A 20,217-nucleotide genomic window follows, 5' to 3' on the forward strand; every position below is an offset into this window, starting at 1 on the left:
CAGTGTCACATTAGAGGTATGAGGCTGTGTAGTGTTTTGCACTTCCTCTAACAGGGATTTAACGAGAGCGCATGCGGCATGGAGCCCGAGTCCAAAGTCACTCGCCTCTCTTCTTCTTCCTCCTGCTCTTCTTCTTTTTTTTTTTCCTGCCGTGAAATCGCGTGATTAATGTAGAATTTGACGCGAGCTCCCGCGTGACAGCTGACAACAGCTAAGCACCCCCCACCCCCCTTCACTCTATTGGTACACTGGTCGTAATAAAAAGCAAGAGTCTGTGCACACCAGCCTTTTATTATTATTATTATTATTATTATTATTATTATTATTATTATTATTATTAGTCTCACAGCCATCTGATATTTATTGACACACAGCAGTTTGGATGAGGTGTCATCATCTCACCATTACATCCGGATTAAATCACCCCTCTTTTCCTAGTTTCTTAATTTTGCAGATTGAGGTTGCAGCAGCAGTAGCGAACCCCCCCCCCCCCCTCCCGTGTACCGTGGCGCTTTTTCAGCCCCTGTTAGTGCATAAATGGAGTAAATCATTTACGGTCACCCGCTTTTATAGACTCCCGGTGTAGCCTAAATTTTATTAGCCCCTTCCCACTCCAAATGTGAAATAAACGGTGCAGTATATATCTCCTCCTTTTTTCCCACCCCCCTTCTCCCTCTTTCTCTCTCTCGCTCTCTTTCTTTCTCTGCCTACATGATTCTTCGCTGTAAATGTCGAATAAGATGACCTTAATTTGAGACAAAACAGCGCCAAAAATGTATGGGCCACGTATTATCTATTTACTTATTTATTTCCTCAATGTGTTTTATTATTCTCGTCCTGTTCACCCTCCAAACGTTAAGCCCCAGTGTGTGTGTGTGTGTGTGTGTGTGTGTGTGTGTGTGTGTGTGTGTGTGTGTGTGTGTGTGTGTGTGTTTTACGGCGGCTTCTCCCTGCGATTTTATTTTAAAATATTAGGCCGAGGTGGGGAGAATTATAAACGACTCTGCTCTTATCTGCTCCCTTCACGTATCCAGGATCACAGAAGCTGATTAAGAAAGAAGTCACAGCCAACGCTGGATTCATAATGATTTGGAATAATGAATCCTTATCTCCCCTCTGCAGATTATCAGCCTTTCAGCTCGCCATGTTTTGTTACATGGGATAATTTATTGCATCTAATACATCACAATGAATCTGATGGGGGAAAGTGATGGCCATGTTAGGAGAGAGGCTGTCTTTTTTTTATCCCGGGGCAATGAAATGCCTTTACGATTTTTAATTGGTAAAATATAAGGGGGGTGGGGATCTGATAAAAAAAAAAAAAGAGAGAGAGAAAGAAAGAAAAAATAGAAGCACAGAGGTATAATCTTGCCTGCTAGTGTTCCAGCAGCACTCTGCACTATAATTAGTGTGTCAATTTCAACCTGAAATTAACAACATCGACCTGCCATCTCTGCTTACGCCGGTGGAGTCAGCTAGATCCTAATTTCGCATGATTTATTTTTCACCAAGAAGAGATAATTAATCATAAACACGGGAGAAGGAAAAAACACACAGTGCAGCAAAGTAGAGATAACAAAATATTTGCATCTAAAAAGATTCGATGGAGCTCATTGGCTTTCACCTCCTCCACCCTCCACCGCCATCCCGAGCCCACCTGATCCAGCTGCAGTTACCTCCAGCACTTTTATTTTATTTTTATTTTTTAATTTCCCATGATTAATCTTTGGGTGGCGATGTATCATTAATCACTACACGAGATGGGGGGGGGGGGGTTACACAGTTACACACAGTGTGTGTAACTGGTAGACTGAATGGTGGTGTCACTGTTGTTGGGAAACGATTATTCTTTTATTCAAAGGGATGGCGGGTGTACCCTGGTGTAACACCGAACGAAGATGCACCTCCTTATAAGGTTAATACTAATAGTAATAATAATAATTTATTATTATTGGATAATCAGCCTTTGTTTGGAAGTCGTCACTGGCGCAGCGCCAGCGCAGCTCTGGATTTTTTGGATGGCGCTATGTTTAAACTTGGGCATGCTCACTGTGCCAGGATAAATTTGCATTTTATTTGCAGCTGTAATTAGCTGATCAGCATCTCTCTGCCCCCCTCTCTCACTCCCTCTCTGCCCATCTTTCTTCTCATTATGATTTTGTATTTTCGCCGCCTCTTTCACCGCCTCTCCCCAATCCCTCATTTTCCAATGTCCTGGCAGCGCCACCAGATGTTTATCGCTTTTATACCCAGGGACGCTGCCATGTCAAACAGACCGAGGATGGACACTTGCAGGCGGTTGGGTATCCAGGCAAGCCCCCTCCCTTCCTCTCTCCCTCTCTCCCCTACCACCACCTCCTCCTCCTCTTTTCCTGGCTGTGCATAATCCTGTACTGGGTGGCCACTGGTAGTCCAGTGACGGTTTCATATGAAACGGGGTAAGGGGGTGGGAGAAAGCAAGGAGATCATTATTAATGGTTGCTGATTAAAGGGTTCTCCAAATATAAAATAAATAAAAAGAGCTCGATTTAATTCACCTCCCCTGAAATCTTACTCTTTTTGTCCGTGCAGAAAAGGGCCACATCCGCACTGATGGGAGGCTGATGGTGCGCCCCAGATATACTGCAGATAGAGATGTGGAGATGAGCTTAATGAGATGCAAGGCTGTGGGTGGGGTTGGGGGCAAACATCCAGTGCAGGAGTCTTCCCAGGAGACATCTGCACAATGCGACCTGCCCGTTATCTGCAAGGGAATGCACTCCCTCGCTCTCGCTTTCTCTCTCGCTTTAATGAGCAGTCGTTTATTAAACACTCTCTCACTCTTTTAACCCCATAATTGAAAAAAAGAGGCTTTTCTGGAGCGGCTCGACCCCCCACACTGCAGCAGCTCTGCTCCACTGCAGAGGATGCAGCGGTGGATACAGTGATTATATCCATCTAGCTTACCTGAGCTGCAACAATCACAAGGGGGCTTTGCAGACCCCCACCCCACCCTCCTCCTTCCCCTCCAGTTTGGCCATGATATACAAATATTTATCCGCTGATAAGGAACCACTACGATGGCAGATAACCTCCAGTGCCACTGCGTCAGGACTCTTTGTCTGTACAGTCTCAGCAATTACTAAACATTTCCCTCCCTCCCCCTCTTTTTTTCCTCCTAAAACTTCTCCGTTGCTTTTAATTCGTTAAAGCATTATTAGGAGTCTCTCTAAGCCTCTTTAGTCAATGACTGTTTGTGGAGTCTGGAAAAGAAAGAAAGCTTGGGAGGGGAGATGGGGGGGAGCGGAGTTCTGTGTGTGTGTGAGAGAGGGGGGGGGGGGGGGGGGTGAATGAAAGACTGGCTTGATTTTCCTCGCAATCCACGGAACAAATAGCTAACATTTAACGTTTACACCCTGCCTGGCGACTCACTGGCGCTGCGGGGCCGAGCCGAGTCGGGCTAAAGTGTCCCGAAAGCCTTTGGAGGGGTGTAAGTCCCGGGCTATCGGGTTCTCCAGATCCCCTTTAAATGACTGTCAAAAGAGGCAAATATCGAATTGCACGGGGTCTCACTCTCCCCGCCCTCTCTCGCTCTCCCAGCCTTCCCTGCCAGCCTGGCACCAATAATGCGTTACTGTAACGTGATTAGCTACTTCTCCAGGAGCAGGCAGGGATTTCCAGGGAATTCATTCTTTATTTGCCGCTGTGTGTAAATGTAGTTTGTGTCACCATGACTGGAATAAAATAACAAATAAATCAGACATTTATTAATCGAGAGATTTAGTAGGAAATACAAACACTTTTGAAGGTGTTTTCTCGAAATGATCTTTATCTGGTCATTTACTGATACATCGAAAAAGTTCAAGGAATTGTTCACTTTTACATGTGTAAAGAAAGTGATAAGGTAGTAAAATAAATACAAAGAGTAAACTTAATTCATCTGGTCAAACTTTAGAAATATTAAAGTACAAATTATTGCATTAATAGGACGTGACCTGATGTGTTTATTCTAGTGTTATTTCCTGTTTTAGTGGTGACTAAAACTTTATTTTGGGGCAAAGTCGGTAAACATTTTAAGCGTTTTTATGATCAGATTTGACTTGTGATTCTATACGTGCAGTTATATGTCCCTGTGGCCACTGAGGTTAGGAAATCCTTTAAAACAACTGTCCAAATGTGTGCCCAAAGACGTTTCAAGATGGCAGACTTCTAAAAAGGACAGTAACGCCATCATGAATAGAGCTCTGAGAAAGAAAGTATTATTTTTTACATGCACACCAGTTAGCCTGTTTTTTCTGACAGTTTTATTAAAGCATGGGGATAGAAATCACTTGGACACTTTGCCTCCGTATGCGGGTAACTGGAATAGTTCAGAATCACATCAGAATTATACATGCAATTAATATGAGCACGTTTGTGCAGGACATATAATTTATTTCTTTATTTTGATTGGGAGTTAATAGATGATTTGTCACTCTAGACGCCAAATAAATTAACATGGAAAGAAAAGTAAAACTTTTGTGTTAAGTGGGCAGAAGCCAGGAACAGTAAGGATCTATTATACCTGCTGTACTGTTAAAGGAAGAGCACGCACATTTAATACAAAGCTGCTTTTATAGTAGTGCCACGCATTTTCGCCACGCGCACTCACAATGCAGCACGAAAGGGAATTATAAAGACACCTGGAAAGGTGTCACAATGTGCGTTAATCACAGCAAACATCTCCAGTAGGCCTACCCCATTCTTCGCTGGTTTACAGTGTGCCAGCGGTTTATAGAAATCACCCACACAAAATAAGCATCTTTATGGCTTCAAAGACTAAATAAATAATTAAAATAATATGTGTGTGAAGCTATTATACACTCAGATTTATCTGAGCCTGCAAAGATAAACCCCAGCTGAAGCCTATAAAATCTTTAGGGCTATACTTTTCCCCCCTTTTCTGATTACCTTCAGCCACACTCCAAAGTTCCCCAAATTGGACACACAGTGGTGTTTGAAAACAACACACCCTCTTTAACAGCCTTATCTACAAAAGGCCTATGCATCGTCATTAATCTTCGCCAGGCTAATTAAATTAATCCATCGCCTCTTGGCACTGGAATATAACGACCACCACTAAATCCGCTGCTGGATAACGAATTTGGTTTTTTTTTTTAATAGAAAAGAGTTTCTTGCTTTTAATAGCTTACAACAAAAAAGAACACAGCACAGGCCGAATTCATTATCAGTTCATTTTATTTATGAACTTGTGGTTATCGATAAATAATAATATATGTATACATGTTTTGGTTTTTTTTTAAATGCACCTTTTTTATGTTTGAGCGTAGATGTTTGAGTGAACACGGGAAGGCTGCTGGAGGGCTGTGATTGACAGTCCGTCCGCGGGATCATGTTTAATCCCTGCCTCTCTCGAGCCTGTTCAGAACTCATTTCTCCACCGCGAGATGGGGGACTCAGATGGTTGCCGGGGCAACGCCGATAGTCCTAAGCCATTTCCATTTCCTGCGAACGAGAGAGAAGGTTGGGTGGTGTGGGGCGCGTTTGCCTCAGAGGTCGTCACAAAGTCATTCACAAACAGCGGAGAGGACCGTTAACCGGAAGCGGACAGGCTACTCATTGCCTGCTCCGCAGGACTGTTTTGCTCATTATGCAGGGACATTTGTTACTTTAGAGGAAATAACAGAGACATGGGTAAAAGCCTCCGGGGACGAGGTCTTGCAACTTGAAACGCACTGGGGCACTTATTTGGGGACTTATTTTTGAAGCACTGAATAAACTGACTTTCAGTGACTTTCAATTTCAGTGGTTAGAGTGAAATAAAAAGTGCAGGTGTAGACCTACCAGTCAGCTTTAAAGAAAAGGAAAAGAAAAACTTGAGAACTTTGCTAACTTTACCAATAAGATTAAAAATTTAAAAAGCTGGAAGTGATCCTTTTACTGTCTTATACCCCATAAATTTCTACATCTACATCAACAGTTTTATTTTTTACATATTATACATAGATTGAGGAAAATGCCCAAATGATTTTATGAGGCGGTTTTGGGGGGAAAGTATAAGTTGGCCAAAAAATAATATAGCTGAGGTAACAACTGAAGCTAGCATTTTACCATTATATTTATCATGGTGAAATTTTACACCCCAATTTTTGTCATTCAAAAGTGTTTGTTATTTTAAAAAAATCAAAGGGAATGTGTCTCACTATCAAAAAAATTGTGTATCAGCACATCTCTCTCTCTTTGAGGAAAAAAAATTAGAAGGGGGAAACCCAAAAAGTAACACACACACACACACACACACACACACACGCTTCCTATTCCACTTTTCCCTGAACCTTTTCCTTCTTCCATTCAGCCTCCTCAGAGAAACGGGCGCTCAGCATCATCAGCATCCAGTGACGACGTCCATGAGGAGATGAAGGTGAGCCAGCCTTTCTGATCAAAGCACCCGTCTATAAAGCTCAAGGCTGGCCTTCCTCGGTGGGTATGTCGCTTTTATTCTGCACACATACACATCGCAGACACACACGTACGCTCTTTCCTAACCCACCCCGACAGTGAAAAATGCCTTTCCTTTCAATCAGGTTGCAAAAAAAAAAAAAAGGAAAAAAAAGCCAACCTGCCATCTTACTTTGTGGCATTTTAAATCAAATGTCTGCTTCACCTGGATCTGGAATAGTGCACACTTCTCCCCGGGGGTGCTGCTTGCGTACAGCCAGGTTGACAGTGTCAGCGTGCCGACAGGGTGTTAATGCACTGCTTGTTAGTTTTAATTAAGTAGCCTTTAGCCTAGTGATCAGTGAGATCAAGGCAGTTATTTAAATAAGCACACCAGGTCTCCAGTAAACTGCAGGCAAGAGTTGTTGGCTCCAGCTCTGCTCCTTTTCTCCATCACCTGGCCTCATTAATTCAACACATCTTTGCCTTTCGGTTGACATGACACCACATCTGTCAGAACATAGCCCACTCTCTCAGTCAGTCCTGGCATCAGTGGTCTCAATTTTATTTTCACAACCGACCAACTTTCTTTCTAAGCGGAGAGCCACAGGCATCTGCAGAGTGTGTTCGGTCTGTGTCTACATGATAAAGAGGAAAGTTAGGTGAAGGACAACAATCTGGTAGAGGAGACTGATCAGGAGGAATAATGATAAAAAGGCTAATAAGGTATCTCTCTCCAGCACATTGTTAAAGAGTTTGCATGTCGCCTATGAGGCTGCTTATATTAAGCCACATCCAGCAGGTCTATTTTTTCAATATACTGAATATGCAAACACGTTTGAGTAGTGTAATTGGAGATGATGCTTTAGGCCTGTCTTAAAAAAAAAAAAAAAAAAAACCTTTCCGAATATTCAAACTGCCCTCTTTTCACATCACATCCCTAACAGCTTTTGAAAAGCTGATGTTCAAAAAAGAATTGATAAAGGAGAGCGAAGATCCACAGGCAGAGGAGATAGAAGAGCTGCTTTCAGGCTAAACACTTTCTGACGCAGTCAACACATCTGATGAAAGGTCAGAATATTGTTTCAGGGATAAGAAGAATAAAAGTGAGAATACAGATTCTGTAAGGAAAACGTGTCTTTTAAGGAGTTGAAACTTTGAAGGGGATCAGCTCTCTTTGACCTTTTGAAACTTAGCAAGAATACACACACACTTATTATATGTCTTAAATATGTAAATACAGAAACCAGAAACAGAGCAGCCATGATGTGAATAAATGGACAGAATCTGTGGTACCTGTGGAAGCCTCGTTCCTGTTTTGAATCTGAGTCAGATTGACCAGTGAGGGCTGAGTGCAAAAGATTTGGCACTGATGCACTGGTAAAAAATGTAGGCTTGAAACTATCTTCTGTTGTCTAGCAAGAAGTTTGCTTGTTATTAGAATTTTTAAGGCAGTGTACAGAACAGGAAGTCTTGTTCCTGATGTATTATATGTAATACTGGCCATGGCCTCAGAGGCTGTGTCGGAAATCACTCAGGTACCTGTTAAGGAAGGACACTCACTCTGTAGACACAAAAGACTCTAAACTAGACTCTAAAACCCACAAACATGTTTTTTTTAAATATCAACTAGGAAGATTAAAATGTGTGCATTTCTTTTTTCATCCTTTTCCTTATTCATCCTAATTAATTTAACTTAATTTTAAATGCTGTAGCAAAAAAAGTCAAACTTTAGGATAAATAAATACTTCTCATCTTAACTATTTTTTTTTCTTTGGCAATGCATGATGATACACAATTCCCGCCTAGTAACTGCCTACTCTACTGAAGTACTATGGGATACTCTGGTTCCACTAAAAAGGGGTACAAAGAGGCAATTTTACCATGTAGTTCACTGTAGTGAATGACTTTAGACTCAGATAATGGCTGATGGGGTCCCAGATTCATCTTTAGGCTTAGCAAATTACCAAGGTATGGCGATAGAGACCACGAATAAGAGTTTTGTGCTTTAAATCTCTTTTTTAACTGAAAGACTGGGAAATAAGAGAACACTCCTTCATGATTCTGCAAAACAGTGTATTCAATCCATCACTGACAGTTTCGTTATATTGTTTAAGTCAGTGCTGCTACTGTTAGAAAAATAATAAGATTACTGAAAAAAAAAAAAACAGCACTCCATCTTAATCATCCAATGTGGATGTAATTCAAAAGGAAATTAGACCAAAACAATACACAGGAACAGTACTTATTTTTAATACTGTTTTTTATTTAAAATACATAACTAGGTATTAAATGGCTTTCAAAGTACAATTTCCCAATGTTTCTTATGGCGCATTTTCCATCACAAACCCATCAGAAGATTATTCATAATCAAAGATAGTGTTAAAACAATGATACTTGAAAACACGAAGCTAAGTAAAACACATTAAGACATTATACATAGCGGTCAGGAGCCACTGTGATTATAGAAAATTAATAATAGGATATAATAGGATCTCGTGGAAGAGATCCAACACAAAATCACGAAGACGAACTGCTTCTTCTAACACGTATATCCCGGTAGATGTACTCAGGCCATTGCTCATTAGACACTATAATCTTATCTGCTTCTTTCAAAACCAGCGCTAACTGTTATCCATGAAAACAGATGATGTTTTTGTTGGGTCGCTCTGATCTTAAAGGGTTTCCTCCAATGAAAACAACAGGTGGGAGATGAAAAGTGTGAGGTGCCACGGCAGAGAAAGTGGTGTTGTTTCTGTGGCTGAAGTGTACATTAAGAGCTCGATTGAAGTGTTACCTTTTAACCTCATCAGCGAGACTCTGTGGCGTTCGTGTGGTAAAACCTGGTAGATTGTCTGTCTGTCTCTTTCTCTCTAACAAGGGATGCCTTTTCAAAACTGTTTGATGATCTGAAAAGAAAAAAGGAAGCACATTTAAGAACTCGAGCGTAAACTGTGTGTGAACCAAACAGTCGTGTGTATCAAACTTATACATCAGCTCACAAATGTATATGTTTAACAGATCTGGCTTATGCCCACACAACAAATGTGAGCATAAGATGAGAGGAAAATACTGCTCCAATCAGTCCTTAAGTCATGTGGAAAACATTCCTTATCGATTGTCCGACATCCATCGCCAAACTGCTACCGTCTGTCTTTTCCGAGGAAGAAAAAGGAGCAGATCCCAAAAATAAAAGGCTGCAATTTTCCTTTGATTGCCCTTATCATAGAGCAGAAATCTCAACCTGTTTGGCCTGTTATTAAGTCTGATCAGAGTGCAGGGATATTACAGGCAAATGTATGAAAAGGTTATGAGAGCTATCAAAAGAAGAAGTGACGTCATGCATTTAATGAATAAAAGATTGGGAACAGATATATCCAAAAAGCCCCAGCAACAATAAGGGAACAACCACTGCCTTTTCTGTTTTCAGGGATGTCAACACATCTACTTCTAAGTCGAGGCAGAGGGATGGGAAAAGGAGACCGGAATGACTAGAAGCCCCCGCAGGCATCTGCCACTCATCTGCCACTCAACCGATGCAGATCCAGTGTGATTTTTAACTCCTTAATACTTGATTGTATTATCTCGGGCGTGATAAAATAAGTCAGTGTTTCAGCCGAGAGCAACAAAGTGTCAGTCAGAAACTGCAGTGAAGATATGCTAAAAGGTTTTCTGTGCTTCTGGCGCAGACAAGCAGATACAGAGCAGATTATGCTTTATTAGCTGTTCATGGAGACTTAATTGTGAGATCAAAGTTAACAGTGTTCCATCGGTGCGAGGCAGAGCAGATTTCATTAGGCTGAGTAATATCAGCGCAATAATAGTGTCATCTGCGCACAGCAAGTTCAGAGGATCTTAATAATATTTCTGGACAAACTGGAAGAGGAAATTCATCCGCACGAATGGCAAAATGTCTCCAAGCTTCTAGGAAAACAGTAATAAACAAGAGATACAGCGGAATTTGGCTTGATGGTTGCACTCTGCAGCTGCCCTGGTCAATCAGAAATATCACACACAAGACTAAAACAAATCCACTCATGCAGAATCCAGTAACAAAGTAATATAATGGCCATACATGGGAAAAAAGATGCAAACGATCCACGGTTCACAGACCAGGAGGAGGAGTAGCCCGAAAAATCTGAGGAGATGATCTCAAATCATTATGAAGTGTGTTAAAATCTACTTAAAAGATCAAAGTGAGCCTAATTTATGGTTAAAAACTTAGGTTGAAGAGACACACACACAGTTACAGTGTTTATGGTGAGTGCTGCAAGTTAGGTCCTAAGTGTAGAGCATATACCCAGCCCCTTAATGTAGTAGAATATGATATAGTAAGGGCAGTATTAGGGATGGTGTGCTTCACCTTGTAATTAGTAGTGGAGGGATAATAGCTGTTTCCTGTGCATTGCATCTCTAAGATAAAGAAACTATTATTCAGATGTTGTGATTGTTTGCTGCTACTTCCAGAATTTAATCTAAGTGCTGTCATAAAGTTCCCACCATAAAAAGGAAAAGAAAGAAAAAACACCTGATTTTAGTTTGGTTAATCTACCCTATCTTTATCTTCGCGCTCTTAGGCAGCTCAAGTGGTGATGCTATTTTTAGATCTTTCCTGGAAGACCCATTTCAACCACTCGCCCTGATGCATTTGCAATGTGTGCTGCATCCTTCAGTGGGCAAAATTGTGGCTCTTAGGAGAGGACAAGTTGCTTTTAGGATGTTACAGTAGAACTTGGCATTGATAGGCTGACCCTGGGGCATGAATTTATGGTTCAGGATTCTGTGAATGCCAAAAAAACTAGTGAGCATGCTTCTTGTCATTCTCCTGACCAAATGCACCGCCGTTAGGTTTGGACACATTGGTCGCTTCCACTGAAACCTGCCGTTTTGTGATATTGAAGTTATTTGCTGTCTGCAAACACGGTATATCAACTTCATGGTGAATGAGGCTTCAACCAAGTGCTCTAACTATATGGAAGAACTGCAGAGGTGCACGAGGGGGTGATGTTGAAGGGATATCAGCCAAATTTAAATCAGGTAATATTATTTGATTTCATTACTGAGGAGTCAAACAAGTTTGTGATCTGACTACTGAGGTGTAAGAATTCCTAAAAGCCCTTTCCCTCATTAAAAATAACTTGACTCTATTATTTGTGAGGCTGAGGGGGTTACAGCATCAGTGTTATGTTGCTAATTAAAGGCCCAGGACTTCTCCACTGAGAGATCTTGAAAACACATCTTGGAAACTTCCTGCGTAACAGATGTTTGCAGTCAAGTCAAATGAAAACCACACAGTACTCCTGAAAAAGATCAAGAATAGCTGATTGTTACAGGCCCATTATTAAACATCAGCATTAACCGTTATCCAAACGTTAAATCATTCTTATATACAGACTATAGCAGTCAAAACATGGACCGAATATGTGGCAGACTGCCACTGTTGCTTTAGCACTGACCCTACATGACCCCTCCTCTCACTGACTGGTCTCAGATGGCTGACTCTTTTTTCTTTTCTTTTCTTTTTTGTCCTTTTTCACAAACACATCTATCAATTTACACACATACATAAGTAGAACTCTCACTTAAACTCAGCTTAATGCGTTTGGCAGCTCTTTGACCCACTCAGGCACATAAGCACCCATCTTCAGAGAAGAAGTGTGGAGTCTGCCTAGCACGGTGCTGAGCCGCTGACCTCATGAAGCTGTAGGTTAGATGGTGGGGTTAACACCGGGTCTCCCTCAGCTGCTCCCTGTTAATATTGCATCAGTGGAGTGCTGTTTTAAAGTGTCAGGAAGCCTGATACCCACTTACCTCACCTTTACAGAGGCAGGAATCTACACAGGTGACAAATTAAAAGAGAAATCTGAACCACTTCATCTTGTAGAGCGAGTATGCCCCCGTTCAATGGGCAGAAGGGTCACTGAATGATTATCAAAATACTCTGACTCATGTTATACGGTGTTCACAGTCACTACAACTCAATTAAAATGAACACCTGTTGGAGAAAGGATATATTTTCTTTTCCAAAGCCTATCCAAGTTGTTTTTGGTGTCTAAATCCAAAGTAGTTTTGAGGTCTAATTTTTAGCCAGTAAGAGAAAGTGGAAAGAAAAGGCAGTGCAGATGAAACTAAAATGCTGAACACAAAGGTCCAAACCTTGTGTCACTTGCTTTACTGCCAGCCCTTCACCCTCCAAGTCTGGACTTGGTCTCTTTGTGAAAGAGGCCTGCTATCTGTTAGCATCTAATACTGGTGCAACCAGTGCATCAAGGTATCAACATCACAGGAAACCTTGTGCGTGTCTCTGCAACATCAGTGGTATTTGACAGAACAGCAATATTTGACACTCTGTGCTGAAAATATTTTGACATTCCAGTCTCTGGTTGTGTATGTGACCTTCTTGTATATCATGTGTTGTATTCTTTGATTCCATTTATAGTTGCTTCATTGATTCGCCTCAAAGATAACATTTGTTTAATCTGGAAGCCAGCCATTTTGCTTTGCCAACACACATCGCTGCCAGTCTCTTCCTGTGTGTATGCCCCTTCACAGAGGGCCTTCCACTACCATCATTACAGCAAATGAAGCCATATCTCTTTGAAGAATGTGTCACAGTTTGGTAGAAGCAATGCGTTGAAGCTGTGCTGTCAACATACGGTGGACCAACACCTTAGTAAGGCCCTGGTCACACAGGCTTAGAGACCGGTCAGTGATTTCATCATAACCTTTAGTTGCTAGAGTAAAATATGTATTCCACAACCAGGTGACTTAGGGTTGCTGTATTGCAAAGATGTTAATATTCCACTAAAAAGCTTCTTCTGAGATTACTTTGGTAATCAACAGGTTTCTGCAGCCACCCATAGTTTGCAGGGAAATACCAGTTTGTCTGTGAAATCTCACCACCTACTCACTAAGCAATAGTGAAACTATGAAAAGCACGACCATTCAGAGTAAATGTTGCGCTCTACCGCTGCAACCAACATGTTTGAAAAGGCAACACTTTTACTTTGAGGTCTCCATTTCCAGCATTCATTGAACTCTCAAGTTTCACTACCAGGAACCAGCGATTAACAAGTGTTTGCAGACATATCAGTATCTTCTATGTAATTATGTTGGACTGCAGCAACTTGTAAGCAACTAAGCATTTCTTCGGAGGACCATCAACTGGACTCCAGGCATGTGTGACGGACGCATAAGACGCCTTAATTTGTCACCCATGTGTGTATCTTTGGTCAGTCTGGGTTCCTGCTGGCTGATACCAGAAGGGAACTCGGTGTTCTGAGTAGTGAGCTGTTAATTTGCATTGTCAACAAATACCCAACAACTTTACACAATTATGTAGCATTTTACTGATCATATAATGCCTTTTTTTTTCTGCAAAACATCAGACCTAAAGGCAAATGGCCTTCTTGGTAACCTGATGATAATAAATTTTTAGGATACACTAAGTATTTGAATGAAAAACAAGTCATTACCATTTGAGAAAATGTTTGAAGAAAACAGCAGTGGGCTTGCATGCATCCTTTAAAATATTGCCCTACACCTGCGCAACCATTTATGCACATGCCGCCCCTATTTGACTTCATTTGTTACACATGACGACGCTGCAGCAGGTGTTTCTGTTGTATACGTGCAGCAAGTGTGTGACCGTGAGGCTAAACTCAAACGGCGGCCAGCGGAATCAAAGAGCATAAGAGGGTGTAGACTGAGGGGATAATAGTGTTGTGTCACTCCGTGGTTTGCAGAAAAAAAGATGAAATGAGCTTTTAGTAGTCGAGGAAACTGAGGGAATCAAACACTTCCTGGCTTTAAAGTGGAAACAGCGGAGACTTCCTCCCTCATATGCAGGTAGAGGAGGCACCATCAGGGAGGAACAAAGACGCAGAGTCTAAACACGAGGCTTTACACCATCACCACCTCTGACTTGGAGGAGACAGAGGAAGCTTGTGTCTGCATGTGTGCAAGGGGGTGTGTGCGCTAGCTTGTTGGCCTCTCTTGGGGTGGTAACACACACCATGGTGATGCGGGAGGGGGTGGCCGGCTCAGCGGTGATTTCTGTGAAGCTCATTCCACAACCGGTCACAGGGTTAAGTGCCATAGTCATACACCCAAATGCAGACACACACACACGAACACTGGAGCCATTGAGTCGAATGTACAGAGTAGACGCCACTGGAGGGGGTTCCTCTCTCTCTCACTCTCCTTCTGTCTCACACACGCGCACAAACACGCAGACACTCTTACACACACGCATGATAAAACGGGAGCTGAAAGGAGAGAGTGACCACACAGGCTGCAGGAGATTTATGACCGACATCCTTTGATTTCTGCGTAATTTGGAGCTATTGTACACACTGCACTGGAGTAATTAGAACAATGGTGAATTCTCCAGTGAGAAGCAGGTTACCTCCCCTAAATGATAAAACAAACATTGTTTTTATTTACGTTTAGCTGTATCTATCCATGCAGAAATCTCAGATGTGTCAAGATCTTATCATATTACACAGTGTGTATGGTAAATATCTACTCATGCAGGCAGATGCTACTATCCAAGGAAAAACCAGTAAACAGGTTTCTACTGACTCACGTTGATGTACGTTGTTCATGTACGTGCACAACGGCAACACCTGCCACTGTCTCTGAAGGTAGTTGATGAAATGTTATAGTATTGACGTAGCATCAGTGTTTTCCTTTTACACTTTCTTTGCTAGCAATTTCCTGTTCACGCAGTTGTTTTTCCATTTGCTGATTTCTTTTGTTTTCAGTCAGCGTTTGGTTAGGTTTAGGCTGAGTGAAATCAAATCAAGCGTCAGAGTGGCAGCTGGTTCAATTATTGATTAAAAGGAAAGGAAAAGTCCTTCATTGTTCCCCTTCTCATGTCCTTTAGCAAACCATACACTGGACTATCTTTAATAAAGGAAGGAAAAAATCCTTTAAAGTGACACGCAAAGAAACAGAGCATATAAATTACTGCTACAAATAATGTGTTGTTTTTATTTTAACAGGTTTATTACATTCTTGTCCTGCATGAAACATTTTTGGATTGTGGGTTTAGAAAAGTGCTCTATAAATAAAGATCTTAAAAGGATCAAAGTTAACAGTGTAGCGTAGAAGAAAGCAGCACAGACATAGCTGAAAAAGTTTTGAATGAATTCTGATAAAATTTTGTCGAGTGTAGAGTGGGCTTAACAGTGTTAACAATCCATTAAAATCTGAAATGTCTTCAATGTCAGCGTAATGATTTATTGGTTGAAAATAGACAAAATGCTTTAGAACTTTAGAAAATATGATTCTTACTGTGATGTGTGTTATCAACATATAGAAAGTACAGTGTAACGATTGGTGATGATGTATGGGGGTTCTAAATATCACATTATTTTACAATTTGAAAACATGGACAATGTCCCTGAACAGGTTTTGTTATTATTTTGGAAAACAAAATGAAATTGTCATCAAAAACCTTTTTTAACTTGATATTTATAACTAAATATTTAAATAAATGCTACAAATTTATTATATCCACATAAATAAAATACAATTAAAAAAATAACAGGGTGGGCTGCCTTGGCAGAGGTTTGTGTTCTTGGAGTGCTTCTTGTTTCTCTATATTTTAATAGTCTGTTTGGTGTTTTGCTGTTTGGTACAATAATGCTGGCATATACAAAGAAACTGAAACGCTGGTGTAGCCTGTATACTGGTGTAACGCTAATAGTAGTAGTCTTAAATTTGAGCTGGCTTTGAGGATTATCGTTAATTTATTTGTCTGGACTTACCTTACCTTTCATTGTCCATGTATCCAGCCTTACAGTGCATTCTGGTAGCGTGCCGTTGTGTTTCGTGGAATGGGGGAACATGTCACTCACTCCTCATTTGCACAACCTCCTTGGTGTGAAACCTCTAGAAACGTGGAAACGTTGAAAAACTTCGAAAGCGGCCGTTGTTGAGCTAAAATGAAGATTGATGCAGCACCTGCAGGCCTTATGTCTTGCCTCACGTTTCCAGAAACATGTCACGCTGGGCTGTTATTAGAACTTAGAAGAAAGTTTGCAAACGGGCAGCCATGTTGGTTTCATTTTGAAATCAGGCAAAAAGATCAGCCCAGTCAGGTACTGTTTGTGAGGCTGTAGGAGGCTGTAGGGGAGGGAAAGCACCTGTCAATCATTTACCACATATGTAGCGGCTTGCACATCCAGTGCTGGAAACAGATATGATTCATTGCCTGCAAAAAGGGAAAAAAAGCACATACACTGTAAGTTGAAATTACAGATAACATCACACCTTTAGGGGCAGGTTACGTAGAAATTCTATTTAAATTGCGGCACTCTTTGTCTCGCTGACAGACCCACAGACAGTTGGATTGTGGACGTGGTTCTGTGCAGCTCCAGAGAAAGCTAGTATGGTACTGTAGCTTGGCTGGGCTGCAGAGCATCTGTCTTTGTGTCTTTGTGTCTGGGGTAAACCCCTGCTGCTGCCGAGCTTTTGTCTCTTCCTGATCGGCTCTAATGCTGCAGCACTAATTGTTTAACACAGAAACACGTCTTTTCTCCCTTTAATGTTTTTGTTTTTATTGTCGTCGATGCATTTATTACAAAACCTTTGTGGATTTTGAACACGAGCCTCTTTCGCCTCTTCTCCTCCTCCTCCTCCTCTCACCCTCCACCACTCTCTTCTTCTTCTTCCTTTTCCTCTCTCTCTGTCTCTCTCTCTCTCTCTGATTTTCTCTCTCCAAAATGCCCGCCCTGAGAAAGGCAAGAAAAAAAAAGAAAATGTGAACATCAGCAAAAAATGGATGTCTGGCAAGTTGCATCATTTTCAGAAACAAACAGTGTGAAACGGTGTTAGCCAGCCTATTAGCATATATACATAAAGACCGTGTGTGCGTGCCCGTCTCCAAAATAAAAGGAAAACACAAAAAGAGGCAAACGTTACTCTCCGCTACCCGTGACGGAGGTTTCTCAAAGAGATAGAGCTCTGGGTAAACATGTGATCGCCACAGATCCAATCAGCTCAAACAAAGGGGATAAGCAATGGAGCTGGGTGAATTTTATCGTGTGTGTGTGTGTGCGCACGTCTGTGTGTTCACTGTAATGTAGGTGTGCATCTATACTATGGTGTGCCATGTTGCTCATAGTAAAAGTGCATAAGAAAAGGGAGAAGAGGAAGCCAGGCACCACTGTTATCATTTGCATCATAATGGTAAACTGATATGAATAGCGCCGATGCTAAGCTCTTAACGTGCATGAAAATTGCTTACCTTCAAGAAATGTGTCGCCACTTTCGTGTTTATGTGCGGGTATTGTTTTGCGGTTTCATCATACTTTTTCCTCACGACACACACACACAGAAAAGTCTCACTGAGGTATTACTGCTTTCTCAAATTAGCAGCATGAATATGAATCAGCTTTTCATTCTAGGTTTGTTACTTTCAAGTGTCAAATAAACACTGAAACCTTTAGCACGGAAAACAGACAGAGAGATTAACTGATACCGTGAATACTCTCTTAAGGTAAAAAATACTACTTTTGTCTTCAGGACTCTTATGCTTGACCCTGAATTTTAAGACGCAGGTCCTACCAGATACTTCTGCCTTGAAATATTTTCAAAAGACATTTATAAATTTGATTTTAGAGAATTGCACTTGGTTTGTAACAACATTTATGGCTGTAAATCTACAAAGAAACCCGTGACGGGCCGTCCAACAAACCAACAAACAAAATAAAGACTCGAACATGACCCCCTAGGTCAGTCGTGCAAGGGTAATGCTGCAAAAAGAGAGATCTTGAGAGTTTAAATGTACATTATAATGCACCAACTATGCAAGCAACTTCAAGCTGACTTCAAGTTGACCTCAAAGAAGTGTAACAGGAATGACACAATTGGGTCAGACGGAAAGCATGACTTTGCTCACCCCACATCCGGTTAGCCAGCGCTGTTTCTCATATAGCGTGCTAGCAAAGGTCTGTGTATATCCTCTCCCACAATCCGAGGACTGCTGCTGAACATTTAATTCTGGAAAACCATGGATGTTGTTGTAAGGAATTTAACTTCACTGTTTCAGCGGCACTTGAAGCCACCATCGTCGAGAGATAGCTAACAAGTGAGTTCCTGTTCTTCTTCAAGACAACAGTGCCTGTGCTGTGACGATGTGTGAATGTGTAAAAGGATGTAGGATGGTCCAATCAATTCAATATTTTTCATTACAATTCAATCTTATTTATATAGCATATAGCACACATTCGAAACTTAGCCTCAGACCCTCGTAACTGAAAACCATTAGGTTTGTCTTTAGCTTGCTATTTATCTATACTCCCATAGGGACGTGTAGATAAATAATGTTCAATTTTGACCTCAAAATGGATTCTGGAAGGCACGTGCATGCAAACACACACATTTTATGAGCAAAATGTACTTTATGGTACATTTCTTTGTTATATTTTTTTGTAATTCATTTTTCATGATGGATTCTTTCCTCGCAATATTTTTACACGGGCGGCAACCCTGGCGCCCTGATGCCACTGTTAGTATTTATATTTATGTTTGGCATGCTCCACAATTCCTCTGCCAAAGCACTAGTCGGTGAAGAGGTTTCTCTCTCTGAGTCAGTCCCTTCCAGTCAACTTGAAACATAACATAGAATAACATCTTAGACCCAGCAGTTATCTGTTGTTTTATATTAATAAAAGAAGTATAAATAGACCGAGCAAACATTTAAACATCTAGTTTGTTAGTTGTGCACGCTCCTACTCGTATATATGGTCATAAACAAACAAAAGCTTCTGAACTGATAAATATGACATCATATAATTCAGTGGATCACATTTTATTATTTTCCTGTCCAAAATTAGATGAAATATGTATGTATTTTTCTTCTTTTGATATTTTGTTTAAATTTGCATGTAAAACGTTTTCTAACCGCAATCTGAAAAGAGTCCCTGAAGTTTCTTATCCAATCATTTAAAACTTTAGAGGACACATGCAAAGAAACTGAGTGTTTAACAATGGGATCAACCCCACCCCCTTGCCCTCCCTCTTCTCACCCAACCATCCCATCCTTTCTCTACGGTTTCCACCTCTGCCTCCTCCTTCCATCATCTCCCCAGGAGGCTCCAGAGGCCCTGTACATCCCAGATAAGACCTTCTCAGAGGGAGAAAAGAGGAGGTGGTGGAGGGGGGTAGAATGGGTGGTGATGGTGGAGAAGGAGAGGGGCTTCAGGGTCACCACAATGGCACGCTCCTGATAGCGCTATCAGCTTATGCTAATCACCAGCTAAGTGTTTCAGGACGAGAGGGAGCGGCAGGGCGCTATCCTAAAACATGCGCCTCCTACTTAACCTGCGCCATATCGTGATGAGCCCCAGCTCATTCAAACAGCCGCCTCTCTTTATTTAACGAGTGACGACAGTGACAAGGCACAGAGAGAGAGAGAAACGGTCCAAATTGATTAATCGTGTCACAAATTGATGTTAAGCGCTGTCGCAGATACGGCCCTTCTCTCTTTTTTTTGACCAACTTGGCTTTTTGAGGGTATTGTTCTGCCAATAATGGCGAGGATGGGAGGGGTTGTCGGAGCCGCTTCCGATGTCTGGCTCGATGGCGTGAATACAGAGCGAGTGTGTAATTTAATGTAAGGCGCCATTGTTACCTGGGCTTACTGTACATGACAGGTGAAAGATAAAGAAGTGTGCAGGCCAAGCTCCTCTCAACCTATATTTCAAGATGAAAAACCTGGCTGATAAATGCACCTCAGGAACAGAAGATTTAGATAAAAGTCTCTGCGAAACTAATGGGAGACTTCAGTGT

General features: G+C 41.4%; 2 long non-coding RNA genes across 4 annotated transcripts in view; one reads left to right on the plus strand and one right to left on the minus strand.

Annotated features, from left to right (window-relative positions):
* The window catches only part of LOC105941372 (uncharacterized), a 39,437-nt gene that overhangs the window by 2,855 nt on the left and 16,365 nt on the right, over positions 1–20,217 (plus strand). For 2 of the 3 annotated variants that reach the window (XR_013093756.1, XR_013093757.1), the window contains exon 2: positions 6,335–6,459. This is a non-coding gene — a long non-coding RNA (uncharacterized LOC105941372). Of the gene's footprint in view, positions 1–6,334; positions 6,464–20,217 lie in introns of all 3 variants that reach the window. The other variant, XR_001167973.3, reaches the window with a different exon arrangement.
* LOC143413161 (uncharacterized) overlaps positions 8,683–20,217 on the minus strand; it is a 38,576-nt gene continuing 27,041 nt past the window's right edge. The window contains exons 2-3 of the long non-coding RNA XR_013093759.1: positions 16,191–17,156; positions 8,683–9,326 (exon numbers count right to left, since the gene is read on the minus strand). This is a non-coding gene — a long non-coding RNA (uncharacterized LOC143413161). The remainder of the gene's footprint in view (positions 9,327–16,190; positions 17,157–20,217) is intronic.

The sequence above is a fragment of the Maylandia zebra genome, linkage group LG17, assembly GCF_041146795.1.
Source record: "Maylandia zebra isolate NMK-2024a linkage group LG17, Mzebra_GT3a, whole genome shotgun sequence".
NCBI lineage: Eukaryota > Metazoa > Chordata > Actinopteri > Cichliformes > Cichlidae > Maylandia > Maylandia zebra.